The 21,174-nt window shown below is 37.9% G+C and overlaps 1 protein-coding gene across 2 annotated transcripts in view; it reads left to right on the top strand.

Annotated features, from left to right (window-relative positions):
- LOC117232378 (terminal nucleotidyltransferase 5C) overlaps positions 1-21,174 on the top strand; it is a 153,081-nt gene that overhangs the window by 123,255 nt on the left and 8,652 nt on the right. The window lies entirely within an intron of this gene.

The following is a 21,174-nucleotide window of genomic DNA, read 5'->3' on the forward strand; positions in this document are numbered from 1 at the left end:
GGCATGGTGCTCGCTCCTTGTAACATTTAATAGATTAGTCGAATTTCTGCCAAGCTCCTGCTCTCTCAACGCTAGGAACTATTGAAATAATCAAAACGACCAGCACCAATAATTCTTCGTAGAAATTTCATAGGTTCGCGACAGTATATTTTTCGAAATTCGAATGACTCTTCGAAAGATCTTGCTGGTCTTACAAAATTTTGTATATAAAACATATTCCTGTCCCCTGCCCTTTAATTTCTTCTATACGAGTTTCATACTTTAACCGTTGATGGTTCTACTATCTGTCTATAAAAATACAAATTTCCATAAGTAGCCTTGGTGTACTCATACGCAGGTTCCAATCTTGAACGTTCTCTTTTCTTCGCGCGGCTGTGTATTTCTGGCAACCGACAACGAAAAACTCGTCGCTCGACTCAACGAAGAATGAATCAACCACAGAATGAATTGCTTGCTACGCAGAAGAAAATAGAACGTCGATAGGAGAAGGAAAGGAGATCGCGTGTTTCCTGCTTGTTTCGCTCGCATTCCGCACTTCCTCGCAGGGTTCTGTTCGGTTGGCCCGCGATTCCGTTTCCCGCGGCGAGGAATTACGTATCCCGGATGCGCGCGATCGCGAAATCGAAACTTGGTCGGCGCGCGCGTTGCGCTGCGCTCGCAAGAGCCTCGCGCTGACTGATGCCGGGTGCAACGACCCCGCTACCGTGAAACTGGGACATCCTCGGCTGTTCCACGACGTCGTCTTCGCCATCGTACTACAACGACGACCCCGTTTTCCAGTTACGCCGGCCGAGCACCCGTAGTCGTCGACCACGCGGCCAACCAACGCGTTTCGATTTTCGCGCTCCCTTTCACGATCCTCTTCCGCGATCTTGCTGTTCAAAGTCTCGTAGCCTTCCATTCGTCTGTTGCGTTTAGACAACGAGAGATTCGCAGGAAATTCGAGATTCGGATTTCCCGGTCGGATCGAGAACGAAGAACGTGATGGAAATTGTGAGAAAGGGGTTGTTACAACGACGCTCGTGTCCCTGTGTGTGAAATACAGACACACAGTGAAACAGAACGTTTCGAAGTAGCACACTTTTTGGACTGATAAACACAATTGCGTGTCGCGCACTAATAGGCACAAATACGATAATACTTTATAATGCAGTTACACGCGTACTACTTTTCTTGTTTATCTTCATCACATTTCGTTTGAATATTTCGCTCGAAGATGGGAAATCGTAGTGTCGCAGTGTCAACCGCTCGTCTTAGGATTCCTTTTATGAGAAATATGAACGTATTTGTTGCCTAGAAGATATGGAAATTATATTTGTTACTCTTGTGACGACTTTCGATTTTCCGAATCTCGAAGGAAATTTGAAAACATTTTAATAATGAAAAAATTATAATAATGCTTCGCGGTATCGATAGCAGATTTTCACATATCGCTAATAGTCGATCGGAAAGCGAATTATTTTCAATTACTCGCGAGTATGATTTATGTAACATGTGGTGAAATTAGCGTCTATTTTACCAATATCTCGGATCTGTCGCATATCATTCTTCAATTACGATAATTGAGACGAAACTTGGATAACTCGATGAACTTTCGAAAAGCTTGAAAGTGAACTGGCATCGAGTCGGAGTTTGATCATTTTGTTGTAGAAACGAAGGGACGGGCCAAGGTATTGATTAAATTTGCCAATTATGGAAATCGGTATTGCGAATATTGAACTGACATTACGATGACGTAGATAACGTGCCTGTTATCCAAATGTCAGAATTCAGTCGTCGAAATGTACAATTAGTATAAATAGTTGAACGTGTTGATTCAGTGATTCAGCTCAATGGTGTAACTTACTTCCACGCAACTTTCGTTCAATTTTTCATGCATTTCTCCGGCACACTTTTCCCCTGAATCTGGTTCCACGCACCTTGCCCTGTTCGTCTTTCGAAGAAACTTTTCATCGAACTCGAGTATCCGAAGCAACCGTTGTTCAAAATCATTGTAAATAACATTCCTCTTCGATGCCGATATGCCAACGTCAAAAGCAAAGTACGCGAAGCTTCGCGAACGAGATCTAAAGCGAAAGAAGTGAAATAAGACGAACATGGTCAGCCCTGACATTCTTACATCTACTTAATAGCTACAGAACCGAATGTTTTCTGGATTAAATTGAAAGAATATCGTTTCATCAATTATTAACCGCGGAACACAAATGTTCGCTATATAATTCGCTATAATTTAAGCTGGATCTGATCAAAGACAAATGATATATTGATCGTTTGCTTGTTTAATATTGAATTATAATAATATTATAATATATTAATATTGAAATATAAGATACGGAAAGGTTAAAGTAATACATCGCATAATCATAACGAAACAATTAATATTTCTTTGACGATAACCGATAAAGCTACATAATTCAGCAGACGGTATCGGTCATACGTATCAACCCAATAATTTATGAAGATATAAACGAGAAATAAACGAGGTAAATTTAGTAGATAATATTGGTCGTAAACAACGACCTAATAACTCAAGAGAAAACAGATGAGAAATAAACGAAAAGAAAGGGGCGACTACTGGAATTAAGGTTCGAGATTGAACCGCGTGGTCACACGCGGTTTTTACCATTTTATCGAGCTGCTGTGGTCGCGGTTAATGCACTTTGCTCTTTCATATTACTTTGTTCATTTCGATGCTGACGCAATCAACTGCCGCTACGTAGGATTTCGCATATATACGCCGCATAACGATAGTTCGCAAGGTAATTAGTGTGAATCTGCTTCCTTCTCTTACGTTACCGTGATAACTTCGAATTTAATTAATGTAATTAAGATCGTCTCTGTCAGGGACCTCGTTGTTCTCATTTTCCCCTCCTCCTCCTCCTCCTCCTCCTCTATTTTTCTTCGCTTCCTTTTTTTCTTTTCTTTTTTTTTTTTCTTTTTTTGTCTGTTCTTAGCGGTTCGTGAAATCGCTTTGCAAACCAAATTTTCACGGATGGATTGTGAAAAGAGCTTCATGATTCCGTTTACACCGGTTTCTTTGTAATTCCTCGTAATTGATAATTACGCATTAGGATTAATTGTTCTGATATTTGTACGACGTGGATGTACTTATCGAAGCGTACATTTGTTTGTTGAACGTAAATACCGCGAAATTGAATATTTTCATTTTTTGAAAGGGGCGATTGAGAAAATATGAAACTGAAATCTTACGTCCTACAGAAATGTGAATTATTGTATAGAAATCTATATATATATATTATATTTAAATTATGTTACATAGGATTTTCCAATAACTAATTAGTAACTTTTACATTAATAGCCCGGTTTTGATTGCGTAGCTACTTAGAGCATAACGAGCAACTATGTAATTAGATGTGTATCTTGACTTCCTTGACGTTGAATTAATTGCTTGGCAAATTGCAAACCAAAATCAATATACATAGAAAATCTCAAGTAAGCGTCCTAAGTTCTACGATAGATTAACAAACTTCTAGTTGCATCGTAATACTTGAACGTGATATTCGTTAGAAACGTAACAAATATTCGTTAAAACTGACGAATATACAGAAACGTAGAGTACTGTCTGACATAGTTTACGATAGATAATTACTAAATAATTAAACAGATCAAAATTGCAATACACGATGACCTGTGTTACGAAGATTAAACTTTGTTACAGACGTTTTTTGTCGGATAGGGAAGCTCGACGCATAAACTATATACAAAACGTGTATCTTATCCAAGAAAAGTAGAGCTCCATTTATTGGAACGACATTCTGATTAAAGTTTTATCCATTCAAACGATTTATTTGAATATGAACTCTTACTAATTAAATTGGAAGTTCCAAATAGCGTTAACTATAAAAATCAGCACTCCTATCTCCTATATGAATTATGTCCTTTCAGAGGTACAAATCGGTAAAATTCTACTGCGATACATTTTATTTTATCTTTGCAATTATCGTCAGTTCGTTTGTACATTTGCAGGTTTAAATGTACCTCGATGTTAACAAAACATCAGATATCGAAATAATGAAGAAAAATCATCATTTATTCGTTGAAATTTTTATTCCACAATTGTTTCTCCCGATAATTTGTCTCTTAACGATTGATCTCTCGGTATCGTTATCTGGTCGATTAATTACGCGCGCAAGAACATCGTATCGTAATAATATTACGTGCGAGTGCGAATATTCCAGCAAATTAGTATCTTCGCCAGCACCGTTAACAGAAAACAGAAGCTAAGCAGAAGCTCGTTTTATCGATTAAATATTCTAAGGTTTCGTAATATCGTAGCTACTTTATTTTGTACATTTTACGCATTTTACCATTTACGAGTAACCTGCGTGTTTTCGTGCTCTTTAATTTCCCACAAATGCACGAAAGATCCGCGGTCTAGTAATAACGTTCGAAATTAACGAAGGGAAACCACGCGTTCTCGAAATGAAACAGTTCCCAGGAGAAGGACGGATAGCACTGGCGAATCGAATGGGAACCTTTTCCCTGGTGTTCGTCTTTTTTTCTATTACAATGCACGACGCACGGGTGTACGATCGCTTTCATTTTCTGTGCACCGTTACACGAGCGTGGAGGACGTGTCGCGACCGCGTGTTTTCGCCTTCTCCCTTTTCGTATACGCCAACTCCCGTTTTCTCTTTCCGCTTTCGTTCTATGCCGAACGGTAAAAGCGGCCGAAAGGTCGGCCAAGTGTACGTTTCGTGGCAATCTTTTCTTTTTCTTTCCCTCTCTCTCTCTTTTTGTATCCAAATTGTGGACAATGTTTAACGACAACCAACAATTCGCCCGGAAGCAACTTTACAAATAAAAATTCAGAAATTACGATTGAAATTTTGGGCAACGCTACGGGAAGACTGTAAATGATCACGTTGAATGTTGGAAGCAATTTTGTTACATGGAAACGTGGAATGTGCGTGGAACAAGTTGGTCGAAGGTTAAACAGACTTTCAACGTCAAATAGCGTTTCAACGAAATGATGTAAATTAAAACTGCGAGCTCTTGACTGTATCGTTGAAATTGGACAACACTTGATTCAAAATAATTACGTTGAAACACTCGTTTTGATTTTCTATCAAAGTATGATCCCCTTAAAATTAGCAGAACTTTTTAGTAGAAATATTTTTCTACTAAACACTAGAACAGACAACGAAGAAGTGAATCAGTTAAAGCAATCCAATTATATTTAATATTTTATTTGTAATTCTAAACTTATAATACCGATCCATATCTTCAACTTCGATGAAACTCCGCTTTTAATTTCGTTAATTGTATCTTTTAATCTCTATAAGGATACATGGTCTCGGTTAAAAAAATTTGGCGTGAAAGATTAATCCCATGATTCGCTTTAAAATCAAGAAATGCTTGACGACGCTTTCATTAATCTGATTACTCGTTTTCGCGATACGCCTGTACAAACTATCGAAACAACAATCACGTAATTAAGTATAAAAGAGGACAGTTCGCCTGTGTTGGCTAATGAGATTGAAATCTGTGCGAGAAGGTAAGTGACTTTAAGAAACTAGATCACTTCTTTCTTCTGTCGTCTGTAAGAACGACATCAAGCATCGGTAGTATTGTAAACGATTTGGAAAAGACGATGAATTATTACTCTTATTTTCTCGGCGACTCGCCACGTCTTTGCGTAAACTTGACTCATTGTATGCAGCGATATTATTGCAACAAGGAAAATTGAGATTCCCATTGTCTTATCTACATTAACTTCGCTCGGAACTTGAGAGGAAACGTAACAGCGTGCGACGATGTTTCACGAAGTGAATCAAACAACTATTTATGCGCGTTGTAGCTCTCGTTTGACGTAACTTGAAGAAAAAAGAGATAAAGTAACACAGCTTTATTAGCATATTTCATCTCGCGAACTTCTCAAGTTACGTCTATTATTCCATTTCTTTTTAATTATTTCACTGGTCCTTTACTATCTAATTTCATTCATCCCATCGTATTCTATCAAACGTTCTCAATTTAATTTTCATAGTAGTTGCGCGTTACTATTTTTATAATAAACATAAATATATAATAAGATAAACGATCTACGTTTCGATACGAAACATTCTGTTCGCAACAGTTATTACCTGTTTCATCAACACGAGCAGTCGTGTCTAATTAAAAATGTGCTTTCTCGTAAACAAAACGAAATTCCAACTACAAGCCTTGAACACGACGAAATCTGCAAAATTCATTTGAGAAATTTCCAGCTAACAAACGGCTTGTTATTTCGTTCGAAAGAGAACGCTATCTTCTTCCAATCTCCACGCTGCCAATCTTCTTAAGTCCTCACCTTTGCCAATCCCCGGCTCATCCAAAGCGATTACACCGACGTGATTACAGAGAGGACGATTCCAGTCGTCGTCCCGATTTCCTTCGGCCGCGAATCGAATTATCTCGTGGAATTGTGGCACGGTTTCCGGGTGCATAAGCTGCTGGGGATCGATGACTATAGACAACTGGACGAGTCACGACGGTTCAGCGTCGACGTGAATCGTTTCTCGCCCTCTGGTTGCGCAATGTTAGAACTGTCGGCGGGAAAAATGTCAATGACAAGACGATCGACATCGATAACCGACGATGACTAGGCTACGAATGATACGAATTTCTGGAAAATTTAAATATGAAAAGGTGTACAAAACGCATATAACATGTAAAAATATACAAAATGCATATTCAAAGCGCTGATTATGGTAACTACATGCTGATGTAAACTCCTATTCAGATTCTATTTGTTTATTCGTGTGCTTTCACGGATAAAGAATCTGAAAAGTTTAGTAGGTTGACATCGCTGAGAATCAATAAGAACTGCTTTAACCATATGATGCGACTGAAGAAGCAAGCCTTTTTCCCGTTTGAATAAACCAACGATCGATCGGACAATAGAACTAATAACGAAATAAATGAATAATCATTTTATTTAGAACAGACATTGCATTAGTTTTCCACTTGGCGCGCACGACCTATTTAAAATTCCAAAATGTTCAACTAAGACTAATTTTATTTTATCTATGCGAAGCTTCAGAGGAAGAAGTACGAACAATTTTAACGATAAAAAAACGATTGTCTCCTGGATCGTTCGTGTCGAATTCCGAATTTCATTACACCCTGAAAAGACGGCACAGCTTAATCAAAAGTTTTCATAAAAACACATCAAACGATGCGAAACCGTGCGAACATCGTCGCTTGAATCGATGAAGCTACGCTATAGACTATCGAAGATGTATGTACATATATCCCGGTCTATAGATCAGACTCGCGGCCAGAAGATTGATAAATAATTGATGGCGGATTGGATGTTGAAGAATTCAAACTGGTCGTTTGTCATGGGTATAGCCGGTCACGAAACAGTTGTACAAAGCGCCATTTGTCGGCCTACATTCCCTACTGCTCTACCTGGCGAATGTTATTATTCCGTCTTTCTTTGTGGAAAATTACCTGACCGTAGTTTTACACTCGAATATATTTATAAATAATAGCAGTACTCAAGGAAATATTATACTTAGCAGTTTAATTTTAATTCTGATCTTCTAATTAGCACTCTAATTTCATCAAACGTATCCTTATCGTCTTTTCGTTATCTCTTTCTTATCCCTTCTTCTATTTTTTTTTTTTTTTTTTTTTTTTTGTTTCATCATCATTTTCGCCTGTGATAAGCTATTTACCGTTATGTCACGGAAATTTGTTATCACAAGCTTCATTTATAAAGTAAATAGGTTCTTCTCTATAGCTATCTACTATTCGACTAATATTATTCCAACTTATTTTATTCAGGTTGTGTAGTACGTAACTTAATGGCTTCGATCTTTCACAAGATGAAAGATAAGCTCTGAGGAAAGAATAGCTGGATGGAAATTGGTGGAAAATTTTACCGGCAACTTCTCGTGGCGTTTAGCGAACCGAAAGGCACACGAGAAATTGGAAATATCAGTGGATCTGAGAGGATAAAAGGGGATCGTAAGAAACGAGGGGTAGAATTTCGAGAATGATCGTGATAATAAAAGGAAGATATTCGTCAAAGGTTGTAATGTGATATTCTCGTCGTTAAGTGTTCTGAAAATATCGTTCGTATTTCTTTGATTCCGAAGCTTCTAAGAAAAATGTCAAACGATGTGTAAAATTTCATTTGAAAAATTCAATGACGAGCAAACTTCTCCGAAAGGATACGCTTTTTTCTCATTTCCTTCGAAACTTTTAAATTACAGTTTATACATGGTGTCGTATAAATATCGTATATTGTAAAAGTTAGTTCGACAGATCCCACTCGATGCGCAAGTTTATCTCTAGCCGCGTGTTTCAAACGATTCGGTTGGACAATGTAGTGGACGTAGAGTGTGCTACGTGTAAAATGTGCAACTGTCTGGATGCATTCATACGGAAAAAAAATCGATTCGCTGTATGCACTGGGTCAACAGGAGGCCACCGACCCACGAAATATTATGCAATACATTTCCAATGGACACGACGAGGGTCTCTGACTTGCACGTACTTGTGTCTATATTCATTGAAAATGCGTCGCATAAAACGTTCTTCCCGTTATTGATCTGTATATTCCACCTATAGAGACTGATGCGTTCAACTTTTCTTCCTTCTGTTCTTTCTTCTTTTTCCATCTCTCTTTGTTTCTATTGTCCTGCTTTGAATAACACCTACATTAATTAACCGTGGAGAGGATTTGCTAATTTATCGAAGGATATAAAGGATATTTATTGCTTTCTCTGTTTCTCGTAGAATAGAAGAAATAGAAGACAGAATGGTAGCGAGCAAAGTTTCAATAATAAATCACTTTGTCACCTAGTTTTGAAAGTCACCAGAGTTACACTGTGTGTTGAAATAATACTATAGATGATGGTGGCGAGAAATTGAAGCGAATATACCTGGTGAAACGAGAGCGAGAGATCCGAGTCGAGTATTAGATAAGGTATTTTACATTCGAGGAATATTTCAAGTATCCAGGGATTTGTACGCATAACGTTCTAGTTCTAGGAAATACCGTATCTCTCTCAATAATTGTGTATAGATTTCGTAAATACCGTGAAACGTCAGATATATCATAAGTCGACGTTCAGTCTACGTATTAACAAGGAAATTTAGTAATAACACCATCGACCGTTATCCACGCGATATCCAAGCTATCAAATTCGTTGGTTGCTTAACAGAGCCAATTGCAAATGTATTATAGATATTAAGAGAGAAAATTTACGTACTACATATATTGCTTAATCTCTTGAGCAATTGGTACTTACACAAGTGTACGTTTCATTTTTATTCGATTCAGCCACGATTGTGAAAGATGCAAAGATAAAATACCGACTATTTCAACGTACGTTAACTTTTTCACGTATTATCAGATATAATATTCGTGCAGCTATATTAAATATATATAATGAAAAAATAGAAAGTAACTTTATTCTTATCTTATACCAAAAACGTGCAAACGTCGGAAACACCAGAGATATGCAAACGATAAATCGAGTTCGTAACTCAACAGGTTCCCTTTCTTCTTCTTTTTCTTTTTTGGTGCAAAAATAAAACACTCTTCTCATCAGTCGCCGTGACAAAGAATAAGTCGAATCTCGATTATGATCTCGATATTAAATCTGGAAAACAATGAGTTCGCTATGAGAGAACCGGTATAGAGAAGCTGAACACCAGCAACGGTTTATTGCGGTCATAATTCCCGTTTAATGCTATATTGTCCGCTTCTGTCTTGCCGATGCACTTGGCGATCCTCAAAGAAACCACGTTCAACTTCGCAAGGGCTCGTGCTCCACTTTTTGATCGCAAAGAGGATTCTTATTTCCTCCTTTCCACTCGAAAATCGCGACCATTCGATGAGAGAAAGATTTGTTTCGGGGGAGCATCGAACAATCTTTGCTCTCGAGGAAATTCCATTTGATCGAAGATTCTACTATTTGAAGTATCTCGTTCGCGCGATTAAATTATTTATTAACAAAGCTCTTGGTTTCCGGCTTTACAACTTGTCAATTAACGACAGCCTTTCGAGTCGACAGAAAGATTTCGCATTTGTTGATGCAAGCAGTGCTGTTTAAATATTAAACATACAGATACTTCAAATTTACAACAGCATGGTAACTTCGTACAAAACATTACGCGTAAGCGTTGCTCCTTCGTATTTTTCGTTATTACCAATTCCCCATCGATCTGTATATTTTGATAAAATTCTATATATTGTCGCAAGAGTTCAGATGCTTAGGCGCGATAACGTTTATAGACGCCGTGTTGATATATTGGGTTGGCAACTAAGCGATTGCGGATTTTGTCATTATCGCCTAATGTCAAACTCCGCAATCACTTAGTTGCCAGCCCAATAGAAACACATAACTGGTGGAAAACATACGATCAACGACGTATTCTATTTCTAATTCCTGCGTTGTAGCAGATATCGAAATTATATTTTTAAAACGCCGTTCCAAATCTAAAGATACACGTGTCAAAAATAATATGAAAGTGAGCTTACGATGGCAGGATAGAGGGTGGCGATAGAAAGGGGGCGACGGGAAAAAAAGATGAGAAGTGGTGCGTTGGTGAAGTCAGTAATCAGACGTCGACGAAGTCGATGAAGATGATACGTTCCGGGTGGCGATCGTTCCAATTCTCTTCTTGCTTCGTGGATCACAGAGCTTGGCACGAACGCCAAACCACAACAGCAAAACGAAAATCGCGAAATTTTTGTTTCTTTCCTCTCGTGAAAAACAAACGAATCGTCGATTCGAACCGCGCGATAATTACGAAAGAAGCGATAGCGTTCGGTTGAGAATTAATATCCCGTTTCGTATCAATCTCGCTGTACTGTTTACTTGAACCTTACGAGGCGCTGTTATTACAAATTTTCATTTTTTTCTCTCGATTTAGAATTATTCAGATTTTACTTGAAATTTGTGTATTCACGTAAAACGTATTACTTCGTGAGATTTCGAATTATTTAGAATCGTTAGAAATTTTTACATTCAACAGTCGAAAACGTATTGCTTTCTGAAATTTAGAATTATTTGGAATTGCTTGAAATTGTTACACTCAACCGCCGAAAACGTATTATTTCGTGAAATTTAGGATCGTATAAAATTGCTCGAAGCTTTTATACTCGATCGTGGAAAACGTATTGCCTTGTGGAATATAGGATCGTTTCAAATTGCTTGAAGTTCTCATATTCGTCGTGGAAAATGAATTACTTTATGAAATTTAGAATTATTTACAATCGCTTGAAATTTCTGTGTTCAACCGTTGCGAGCCGCGATGCTTTTTGAAATGTACAATTGTACGAAACTGCTTGGAATTTTTATATTCGATCGTCGTATCGCTTTTGAAAATTTAGAATTATTTAGATTGCTCGAAATCGTTGTATTCAACCGTCGAGAACGTATTGCCCTGTGAAATTTAATATTTTTTGAAATTTCTTCAGATTTGTATCTTCTATCGTGGAAAACGTATTGCCTTGTGAAATTGAAAATTGTTTGAAATCGCTTGAGATTTGTATATTCTGTCGTCGAGAACGTGCTACTTCGTGAAATTTAGAATTATTTCAAATTGCCCGAAACTATTAGTGACAGGTTTGAATAAAATACAAAATTTCCTAAAAAAAAAAAAAAAAAAAAAAAACAATGAGATATTTTATACAGTACTTTATCTGTGAAATAATCCGAGCGATTAATTCACGCAAATGCTGTCATGCAAAAGGTCAAAGTAAAATAACGCTTTTAAATATAAAACGCTCGTACAGTATCGTAATAGAGTTTGTTAGACGACCAGAAATTTCCACACTCACGTTTTTATCATCCAATTTGATTCACAGTCGCAACAGATTTACGGTTTCGCGCTTTACTTGAATTCCTCTTAATATACGTACAACTATGAACGTGTTTCTTCTTTTTATTTTATTGTTATTTATATATCCAAAAGGATAGAAAAATATTTCGATCCATTCGAAGAACGAACGCGTTTCGTTTTATCCGCCATATCCATATCGAACTTCGTGGACCACGCCAGTGCGCTAATAATCTCAAGTATGATTCACACTTTGGCAAACTGAGCGAAAGAACGTCCCGACAGACGTTCTGCAAAATTTGCACGGTAGATTATAGCCAATTATTATTGTATTTTTCGTCATCGAGTACATATACCTCGAATATGTCTGATTTCACGAATGTCAACTAATTACGTCGAACTTTCCATTTCTTCAGTCTTCTTGCGCAATACTTTATTGACTAATAATATTAGCGAATTGTGCAAGACGTTGCTCTAATTTATTTCGAGCGATTCGATGCATCGATTCGATGTTCCGGCCTCGATCAAAATGTCCTAATAAATATTAACGAACAGTAATTTGTAAAATAGAACGTCAACGCTGTAGATAATTACAATGTTGAGCGTTTTCCTAGCCAATCAAAGGCACAACACGCTATGGCGTATCATAGCGTGACGAATATTCGTTGATCACGAAATGTATCGCAGTCTCGTCTTAATTCGTTAGAATTGTTGGGCAAGAGGCATCAGCGTGGTTGTTAGAAAAATGAAAATGTTTCGAAACTTACGGAAGATTAATTGGTGGTCAGGCGGGAAATTAAACGCTTACGAAATACGTGGTAGATACTTTCGTTTTCCATACAACGACGTACCGTGCCATTTCATTTTGCAAATCCTTTTTTACAGATATCAGGGAAACGGTAAGATTATTTAGAACGATACCGAAGCGTCCTGTTTTGCGACCAAGTTTTCAGGACAGAAAGAAAAAAAAAAAAGAAAGAAAAAAGCTCCGCTCCCCAGCGGCTTAAACCCAAAAACTGTATCATATAACGAAAAATGTAAAGCGCCGACACATAATACAGCATGGCTACCATTACAAAAATTCACCGTTTATTGCGAATAATGTACTTAAAACTGTATTCTTGGACTCAATAAACTTTAAATCTCAAAGTCATTATTTAGAACGATTAAAACGTTCAAATATCACGGATTTAAGGCAGTCGTTAACGAAGCTGCAAACGAGATATAAAATTGAAAGAACAAGCGAAGTTTGAATCGGAACAAGAGGAAAAGTAAAAGCAGCTCGGCAACTAATATATTCGCGAGTGCGGTGCAAACAAACGAGCACGAAATTGAATTTTATCAAGTGCAAATAATGCCCCGAGAAATCTGTCGTAATTTGCAATTCAACGCTCGGTATTTTCCAAAGTTTTTCGCCGTTTTTTGCCGGCCTCGTTGTTAGAATGTCCGCGCACGCGAGTCTACTTTGCCTTGTAAGTTATAAAATCACGCTCAGTTTCTAACAAACGCGAAACTTATGTCCCTTCGTTCGATCATATTTTCCCATCGTCAACGGATTTCGTAAGCCCGAGAAGAGAAAGTGGAATAATTCTTATCGATATACGTAATTCAACTATTTCAAACATCAAACAGCCTCTCCTCGTTCGTGCGAGCAAAAGCGTGATTCGAACGAAAATGACGAAATTAAGAATTACGAAATCGATACTGTTAATAATCGTAAAAGTGTCGTAAAAAATCATTCTTCCAGACATGTAAAAACGTCGATAACCACATCTGAGTAAATTACTCAATGCGATGAAAGATGCAATCGGTGGAAAACAAAATTCGCAAAACGTAAAACGTCACTGAACTTGGCACAGACCTGCCAACGAAAAGCTCGTAACGTAAAAAGAGGCTACGACGACGGAACTAATCGTCGAAATCACGAGCAACGTACAACGATGGCGCAACTTTCTCGTTCGAGGCTGCCCGGTTAAGGAGGATTTAATTAAACACGGGACGTCGTCGTGGGTCGGAGAAACGCAGACGCGGCAGGAAAGCGAAACATTAGAATTTCACGTAGCCGACGAGGCCGTGGCACCGATGGTCCGCATCTGTGCTTAGCCTGCGATGCATTCGTCTTGCATCGCAACGATTCGTTGACCCTCGGTTCTACCTAGCGGTTCTTCGTCTCGATCGAAATGCTTCCGAATGGCTTCCCGCTTCTTTTTTCCGCTTTCTCTTGATCCCTCTATCTTTTGCTTCTTTGTTCTCAATAAATGAAAAATCTGTATTCGCTGTTTCGTATAAGAGAGGATGATTTGCATATCGTGTCGCTTGTTGCAGGAGAAAATGTACCGTAGCTTGGAAATACGCGAACGATTTGTTCTTAAGAACCCTTCAAGTACGAGTACATTCTCGTAAATCCAAAGATTTTCCTTTCAAAGGGGAAAAAATGCCTAATGCAATTACCGGTACATGGCGTCGCGTAATCGACGACAACCGCGTTCGACGAACATGTTTACAGCGATAGGCGTGCTCAAAGAATTAACAATAACATTTACTCGTACAATAAATTCGAAACAAAGAAAAAGTTGTCTCTTTTCTCTGAACTTTAACGCGATTCTCTTGTTTATATCTGCTAGTCGTATCTGCTACAATTATCTAGCATTAATAATTGTTTTATTCCACGATAACATTTACCCGCTCCTCTATAATAAATTACAAGTTGTCTGGTCGTCGTGAGTAACCGTATATTGATATCCGATATTGATATCGACCATTCGTTTATCCTCGCGTAAACCAATGATTCTTCGTCTCGATCGAAGCGTTTCCGGATACGCGACCGCGGCGGCGTCTCGCTTTTTCCACCTGCCTATTCGCCTCCACTCGGCATTTCACTGAAATCAATTTTCACCGCTCGCATAAATTTCCATTTCTAAGATACAGGAGAAACGCGCCAACCGTATACAGCTTACGTAATTTTGTTGCATTCTACAGCTTAATCTCACGAATGGACGTTTAATCGATTCGTGATAACGCTTCGCGGTGATTCCCTGCCAATACGAAGGTGTTCCATGCGTTCGATGCGATAGGAAAATATTCCAAAAGAATAGGGAAATCGGATACGGAATATGTTAAAGCGAGAAAGTACATGCGCGAAGCATAGATAAAATATACAAATATAGCGCTACTAGATGAATGCGAAAAATTTATTACAGTCGAATCTAATCGATTGGGCGTAAATGCAGCGATTGGTGGAATGGCGTACGAATACTTTTCGCAGTCATCACATATGGAAGAAAAATTGTAGTTATTTACAAACGTACAATGGTACCTCTTAACACGTTGATTGCCGCGCGAATTTTATATAGGATAATCTACTTTTATCACTTAACTTTATCACTTGGAATATCTCACTTGTTTTTGATAATATTAGCAAAAATGTTTCAGCAACATATTGAATTTGAAGTTTTTCCATTGGTAAACGCGTAGAGGACGTGCGAATGTCATCAATCATATACATTTTAATACGTTCGTCGATTCACCTGGACATTCTCCACAAAAAAGGTATAAACTTGTGTATGTTGGAAAAGTATTCATTTATTTATGTGGAAGAGATATTCGTTTAATATTTTAAGTTCAATTCAACATATTTAAGGAAAGACAAGAAAAGACGCGATGCGGCATTCTTGTGTTCGTCGAGTTTTTATCTTTCGTATGTTAAATATGAGAAATTAAAGTTAATATATGTGCTGGACTGATAAGTTTTTCCATACGAATAAGTTGATACTTTTTCGACATAGATAAATTAATACTTTTTTGTAGAGAAGATGAGTGAATTTATGTATTAAAAATATATGATCCGATTAAAAAAAAAAAATCGGTGACCTTTCTACGCGATGTCTTTTACGTGACCATCTACTAAAAAAACTAATCGTGTTAAATAATGTTCACCTTGAAACTATCCAACCTGTTGCCGAAACACTTTCTAGTATTATCGAAAACAAGGTGATAAAGTTAGGTGAGATAACCTGTATACCATACCTGTTTATATAACATTCCGTGGAAACCGCAATAGATCGAAATACGTCGTTATGTTTAATTATTGGAAAATATCGTATTACATTTGCACACTTTTCTCTCTCCATGTAATATAAATCGTTCACATTGTTCACGGTCCTTTAGTCCATGAAATTTATCTTACATTAAATTATTCTAAAAAATGTAATAGCGTGGATCGCCGATAGCGAATCCGATAACGAATAGGTGATCGTGGCAATCAACCTGTTAAACGAAACTGTTACTTCCCTGTCGAAGAAAGAAAAAAAAAAAAGAAAAGACTGCAAAAGAATTCACCTCCGGTGTTTTGCCTGATATCGCATTTTAATGGAATGTTAAAGACCTTCGGCGCAATATCACACCGGGGAATTTTCGTTCCATTAGACTCGCTACGTTACGCAACCACGATGAGTTAATAATCCCGGTTCGTTGGAACGTGGAATATAATGTCGTCCCAACGTCGACTTAATTGTCAAGCCAGAGTGACGCATGTTGACGTTAAACCAGAAGCATTTACGTATCTCGTGTATCGTCGAAGTGTTCTATTCTTGATCGAAATTCCATGCTGTATACGTACTTGTTTTGTTTTCGAGTTTATCAGAGACGAGGAGAGACGAGAAACGAGGATAATTATGGAAACACCACAATTCAATCTATCTCGTTTAGGAAAGAAGAAAATACCGCGGTGATCGGTTAAATATACAGACCTCCTCACAGTAGTAAGAACGTCATCTCTATTTATCTCGTATTCCCTTCGTGCCACGAAGCCACGTCGAGAGCAAACGTTTCACCACCTTCCAATGAACTTCTCCTGAGGTGGTTTCTTTCTAAACATAGTCAACGCGTTTCTTAACCCTGCTATGTACGAGTATATACGCTCGTACGTGGCTGCTTGGTGATATCTAAATAGCGTTTTTCTACGATTGTTAAACAATTCCTTAAACGATCGTTGACTCTTTCAGAATCGAATTTAAAAAAAAAAAAAAAAAAGAAACCGAAAGAAATTACATTGCTCCTTGCGTATTTTTGTATATCTTCCTTCGTTGGAATTTTTTGTTCGTAAAAGACGTGAAATACGCAAAAGACAGTAAAATTACGCTAGTTATTAAAGCTACCATAGTAAAAGTAACAACCATTTCGAATATAGAGGGGAGCATAAAGACAACGTTAACAGCGAAAACATGTTATTTCCTATTAACGCGTTAATAATTAAAGCTACTTCTAGACTCGTAACGTATATCTACGGCAAACTATGCTTTAGTCTTTAGTATTAGGTTGTCCGAAAAGTTTCTTTCGTTTCATAAGGTGATAATAGATGAACAACAATTTTTGTCTTAAATATAAGATATTAAATATAATAATAATTTTATTGAATTAGGCATGATCCATTTCTACATCTGTTATTATATTCGTGTATAATTCAATAAACCAATTGTGCGTCTATTATTTCCTCATAAAACGAAAGAAACTTTTCGGACAACCTAATACTCGAGGAAATACGTAAACACATTTTTCTCCCGTACTATCGGGAACAACGCGAGTTCTATCACGCGACGTAGCCAAATCCTGGCTAACAAGTGAGAACCGAACCCTGTAACAACGCGACATGGAGCCAACCCCGTGGAGATCACGACGAAACGCGTTCATATCTCGTGGTCCTTCGTCACCAGAGAATCCATCGAGCGCGTACGATGTACGACGTAAAAATAGAGGATCCACGGTTTGACGTGGGTCCACGACTGGAACAGCCAAGATCGATAATACTTGTCGGCCAACCCCCGTTGGTCCAGCCTCTCTGTTTCCCCGGCGCGACTGACGACGTAGGCGTCTAGAAGTGCACGATCTCAGCTCCAACCAACACAGACACGCGCATTCGTACAGCTCTAACGTAGCTGTACAGGGTGTTTCGTTTGTCTTGGATCAGTTAGTAAATATTAATTTTAGTTTGCATTTGATATACGAGTTAATAAATATCTGTTGTTCTCGCTCGTTTCGGTATTTAGAGATAGAAATATTGGAAAGTGGATCTTGATTTTATTTTATATACACGATAGATATTAATATTCCTAGATATACAGTGACTGTTGGAAATATTTGTACGTATCCTTGTCTTTCAATGGGACCGTCTTTTCCTTAGGTTGTATGGTACGTTTCATTTTCGTACTGTGAAAATTTTATAGAAAGTACGATCGCAGGATAGGAAACTTAAAATACAGTTAGATCTAATTAATTAGCACAGGAATGCAATGACGTACGAGTATCTTTTATAACCGCTGCAACAGTGTTTACATTTGATTTATTTTTCACAGACCTTTGCTCGCGGATTAAGCGGGACTTGCAGTTACATTTCTCTTTGCTTTACGCTCGTATCCTTCCACCCACTGAGTTTAACATCTCTCGTACTTAACATTTAGTCTTTAAACTTGACCTTTGAATGTACCGCTTACACTCCTTACTCTCTATATTTCTGCTGCTTGCGTCTATTCTCGCAATTCTTAAACATCGACGACACAGAAATCGAAACAGAAACATAAAATATGAAACTCTAACGATGTATAATATAAAGATACGATAACACAACGTAGAACTGTAAAGAACTATTTCTCTCTTGTGCTGCGTTTATAAAGAAATCGCGTAAGAATCGATGATTCTCGCTAGTCGCAAGTCACGATGATCGTCGTCGTCGTAAATCGACTTTGACCCGACACGATTTTTTCCTTCCGATAGAAACAATTACGGTATGAAGGAGCTTAATATGGACGAAACACCCTGTATATAGAGGCGGATCGTACGGGCAAATACAACGTAACATTCAGGTTGGCCTGTTCATTCAATGACACCCACGCGTTCTTCGCGGTGACGTCATTGGAAGCGTTAGAGGGTGAGAAGGGGAAAATGGAGGTGGAAGGATCTGGGCCAACCACCCATCCTCCGTTTTCTACCCTTCTCCACGCTCCTTTCCTTTTTCTCTTCCATTCATCCTGCCTATCTTTTATCTACATTTTCATCATTTTCGTTTCTTTTCCTCCCATTCTTCGATCTCCACTCTTATCGTACCACGTTACGCTTTCTTCCTTTTGTCTTCCACCGTTTCCTGCGTTCTCCACGACTTGCCCCTTTTCTATCTTCTACATCGTTCACGTTACATTTTAGTTTTTCGTTATTGTCCACTCGGCAGATATTCTCGTTTTTTTCGTTTCTTCCTTTGTTAATAAAATTCCATTCACCCGTCTGTTCCCCTGCTTCTCTTTTCTGTTACCTTTTACTCTGTTTCTCTCCCATTAGCTTCCGTTTTTCCATCTTTTCATCGGTTCTGTCTCGTTCAAACCGTTCTCCGTATTCTCCCGCCTCCGCTTTCCCTTGTTTCCAACCTTTTCTACTTCACTCGTCTGTCTTTTGCTTATTTTCTTTCTTCCTCGCGCCGTATTTTCCCTTTTCTCTCAAACCGTTTCTATCTGGAGTGGTTAATGGTCGATCGGAGTTCAAGCGTCAACGAGCCACGTCGTTTTTCCAATCGATTTCACCGCGGCTACTGTTGTTCTCGTTGAACCGGGCAACAAGCGTTTGACGAGGGTTCCTGAAACTCTTCTACTTTGTCTTCTCTATGGTCGTTGGGTAGTAACGACGTGTATGGAAAGATTGGTTTCATACGAGGTGTTTCGATTGTCCAAAGGATAGATGAAAAGGTTGAGTTATGGCTCATGAATGGTGACGTAACGATAGTAAAAATGAGGGTCTCGCTCGATTATATTTCTGGCGTTATAGAATCAGTGATGTTTGAAATTTTGACACAGGAGGAAGTAGAAAGTGGACTTCAAAAAAAAAAAACACGTCGTATAATTGAATTTAATTTGGAGCAAGAAAAATTGCAAATATCTGGAGAAAATATATTGGGTTGGCAACTAAGTGATTGCGGATTTTGTCAATGCCATCTAATGACAAAATCCGCAATCACTTAGTTGCCAACCAATAATTGAAAGAGAATAAATCTCTGATACTTTTCGAAACTAGAAACTTTGCTTCGAAATAAAGAAGATTATAGATCTGTACGTCTGTAAATTGTTATTTGTGGAGTAGGTTTGTTCTCTTTTCCATGTTTTGTTGATAAAAATGCAAGTGAAGTGAAAAATTTCATATTATCAGTGCCTCTGTCGAATGAATTAAAAAATAAAAAATTAGGAACTAGAAGAATGAAGAACTGAACAGAGAAACTAGAGAAAAATATGTATTCAAAGGAAAGTAAATAATTTTGAAGAATTAAATCACAAATGATATTCGCGATTCTCGAATTATACAATTTTTCTAATTAATATCGCAGTGACTGAAGCTCGTTAAACTTTTCTAATATATGTAAATATTAAAAAAAATCGATAATAATCGAAACAAGTGCTTGGCCTTTAAATAGCAGTTTATGCTAAAAATATTCCTCCTCTAGCTGACAAAACTCTAAATCGCATTTACTTAAAATTCAACAACGGACTATAGAAACAAAGTACTTCTTTGAATTTCAAGTGAACGAACAAAATGGTGTGTCGTTCCGTGAGCTATAATTTTTATTATCTCGAAATAAACGTATCGCGGTCGCGCGATATCGGAACAAGGCAAGACGATGGAATAGGAGCCACGAGTTCAACCTTGAGATTGATTAAACGTTTCACGAGGTTTTAACTTGGAATTACGTAATTCTGGCGAAAAGTGCGAGAAGATACCGACGTCAGAACAAGGGGGATGAAAGCGTTCGAGAGAATAAGCGAACACTCTCGTCGATACGACGAGAAAATTTCATGGTAACTGCGTTACTACTCTATCGAAACTGTATCGAACAAGCTGCAAGTGAAAGAAATTCAAATAGACTCGTGATTCTCCACGATCGTACTTCGAATCGAAGAAAACTTCAAAATGATACACGTCGTATATTTGAAGACTATCAGGTTCTGGATGTCTTGAAATCGAAAGGCAAAAGGAATTTTTAATTTAAATTCTAAAGGCGAAACTTTCTTGTTTCTTCTTCTCATTCGAACACTTTGTACGGGGAATATCAGTAGATTTGTTTTATTTTATAACGCGACGATGAAATTTCTTCGTTTTTTCTTCCTAATTAAGATAAACGCGGCGATTACACGGAGGTTTCAAATGGACGATGAATCATAGATAGATGTTCTCAAACGTTCTCGATAATTCTCGAACAGAATGGACAGCGAACAGACATCTGACGTACAGATGGATGTCAATTAAAACGAAACGTCAGCCAAGTTTTTATAAAGGGCTTTTGTTTAGAGCAGAAATGACTAAGACGTTTGGTCACTACCGAAATTAATATCAAAGAGG

The sequence above is a fragment of the Bombus vosnesenskii genome, unplaced genomic scaffold, assembly GCF_011952255.1.
Source record: "Bombus vosnesenskii isolate JDL3184/JDL3185 unplaced genomic scaffold, Bvos_JDL3184-5_v1.1 scf7180000013286, whole genome shotgun sequence".
Lineage (NCBI taxonomy): Eukaryota > Metazoa > Arthropoda > Insecta > Hymenoptera > Apidae > Bombus > Bombus vosnesenskii.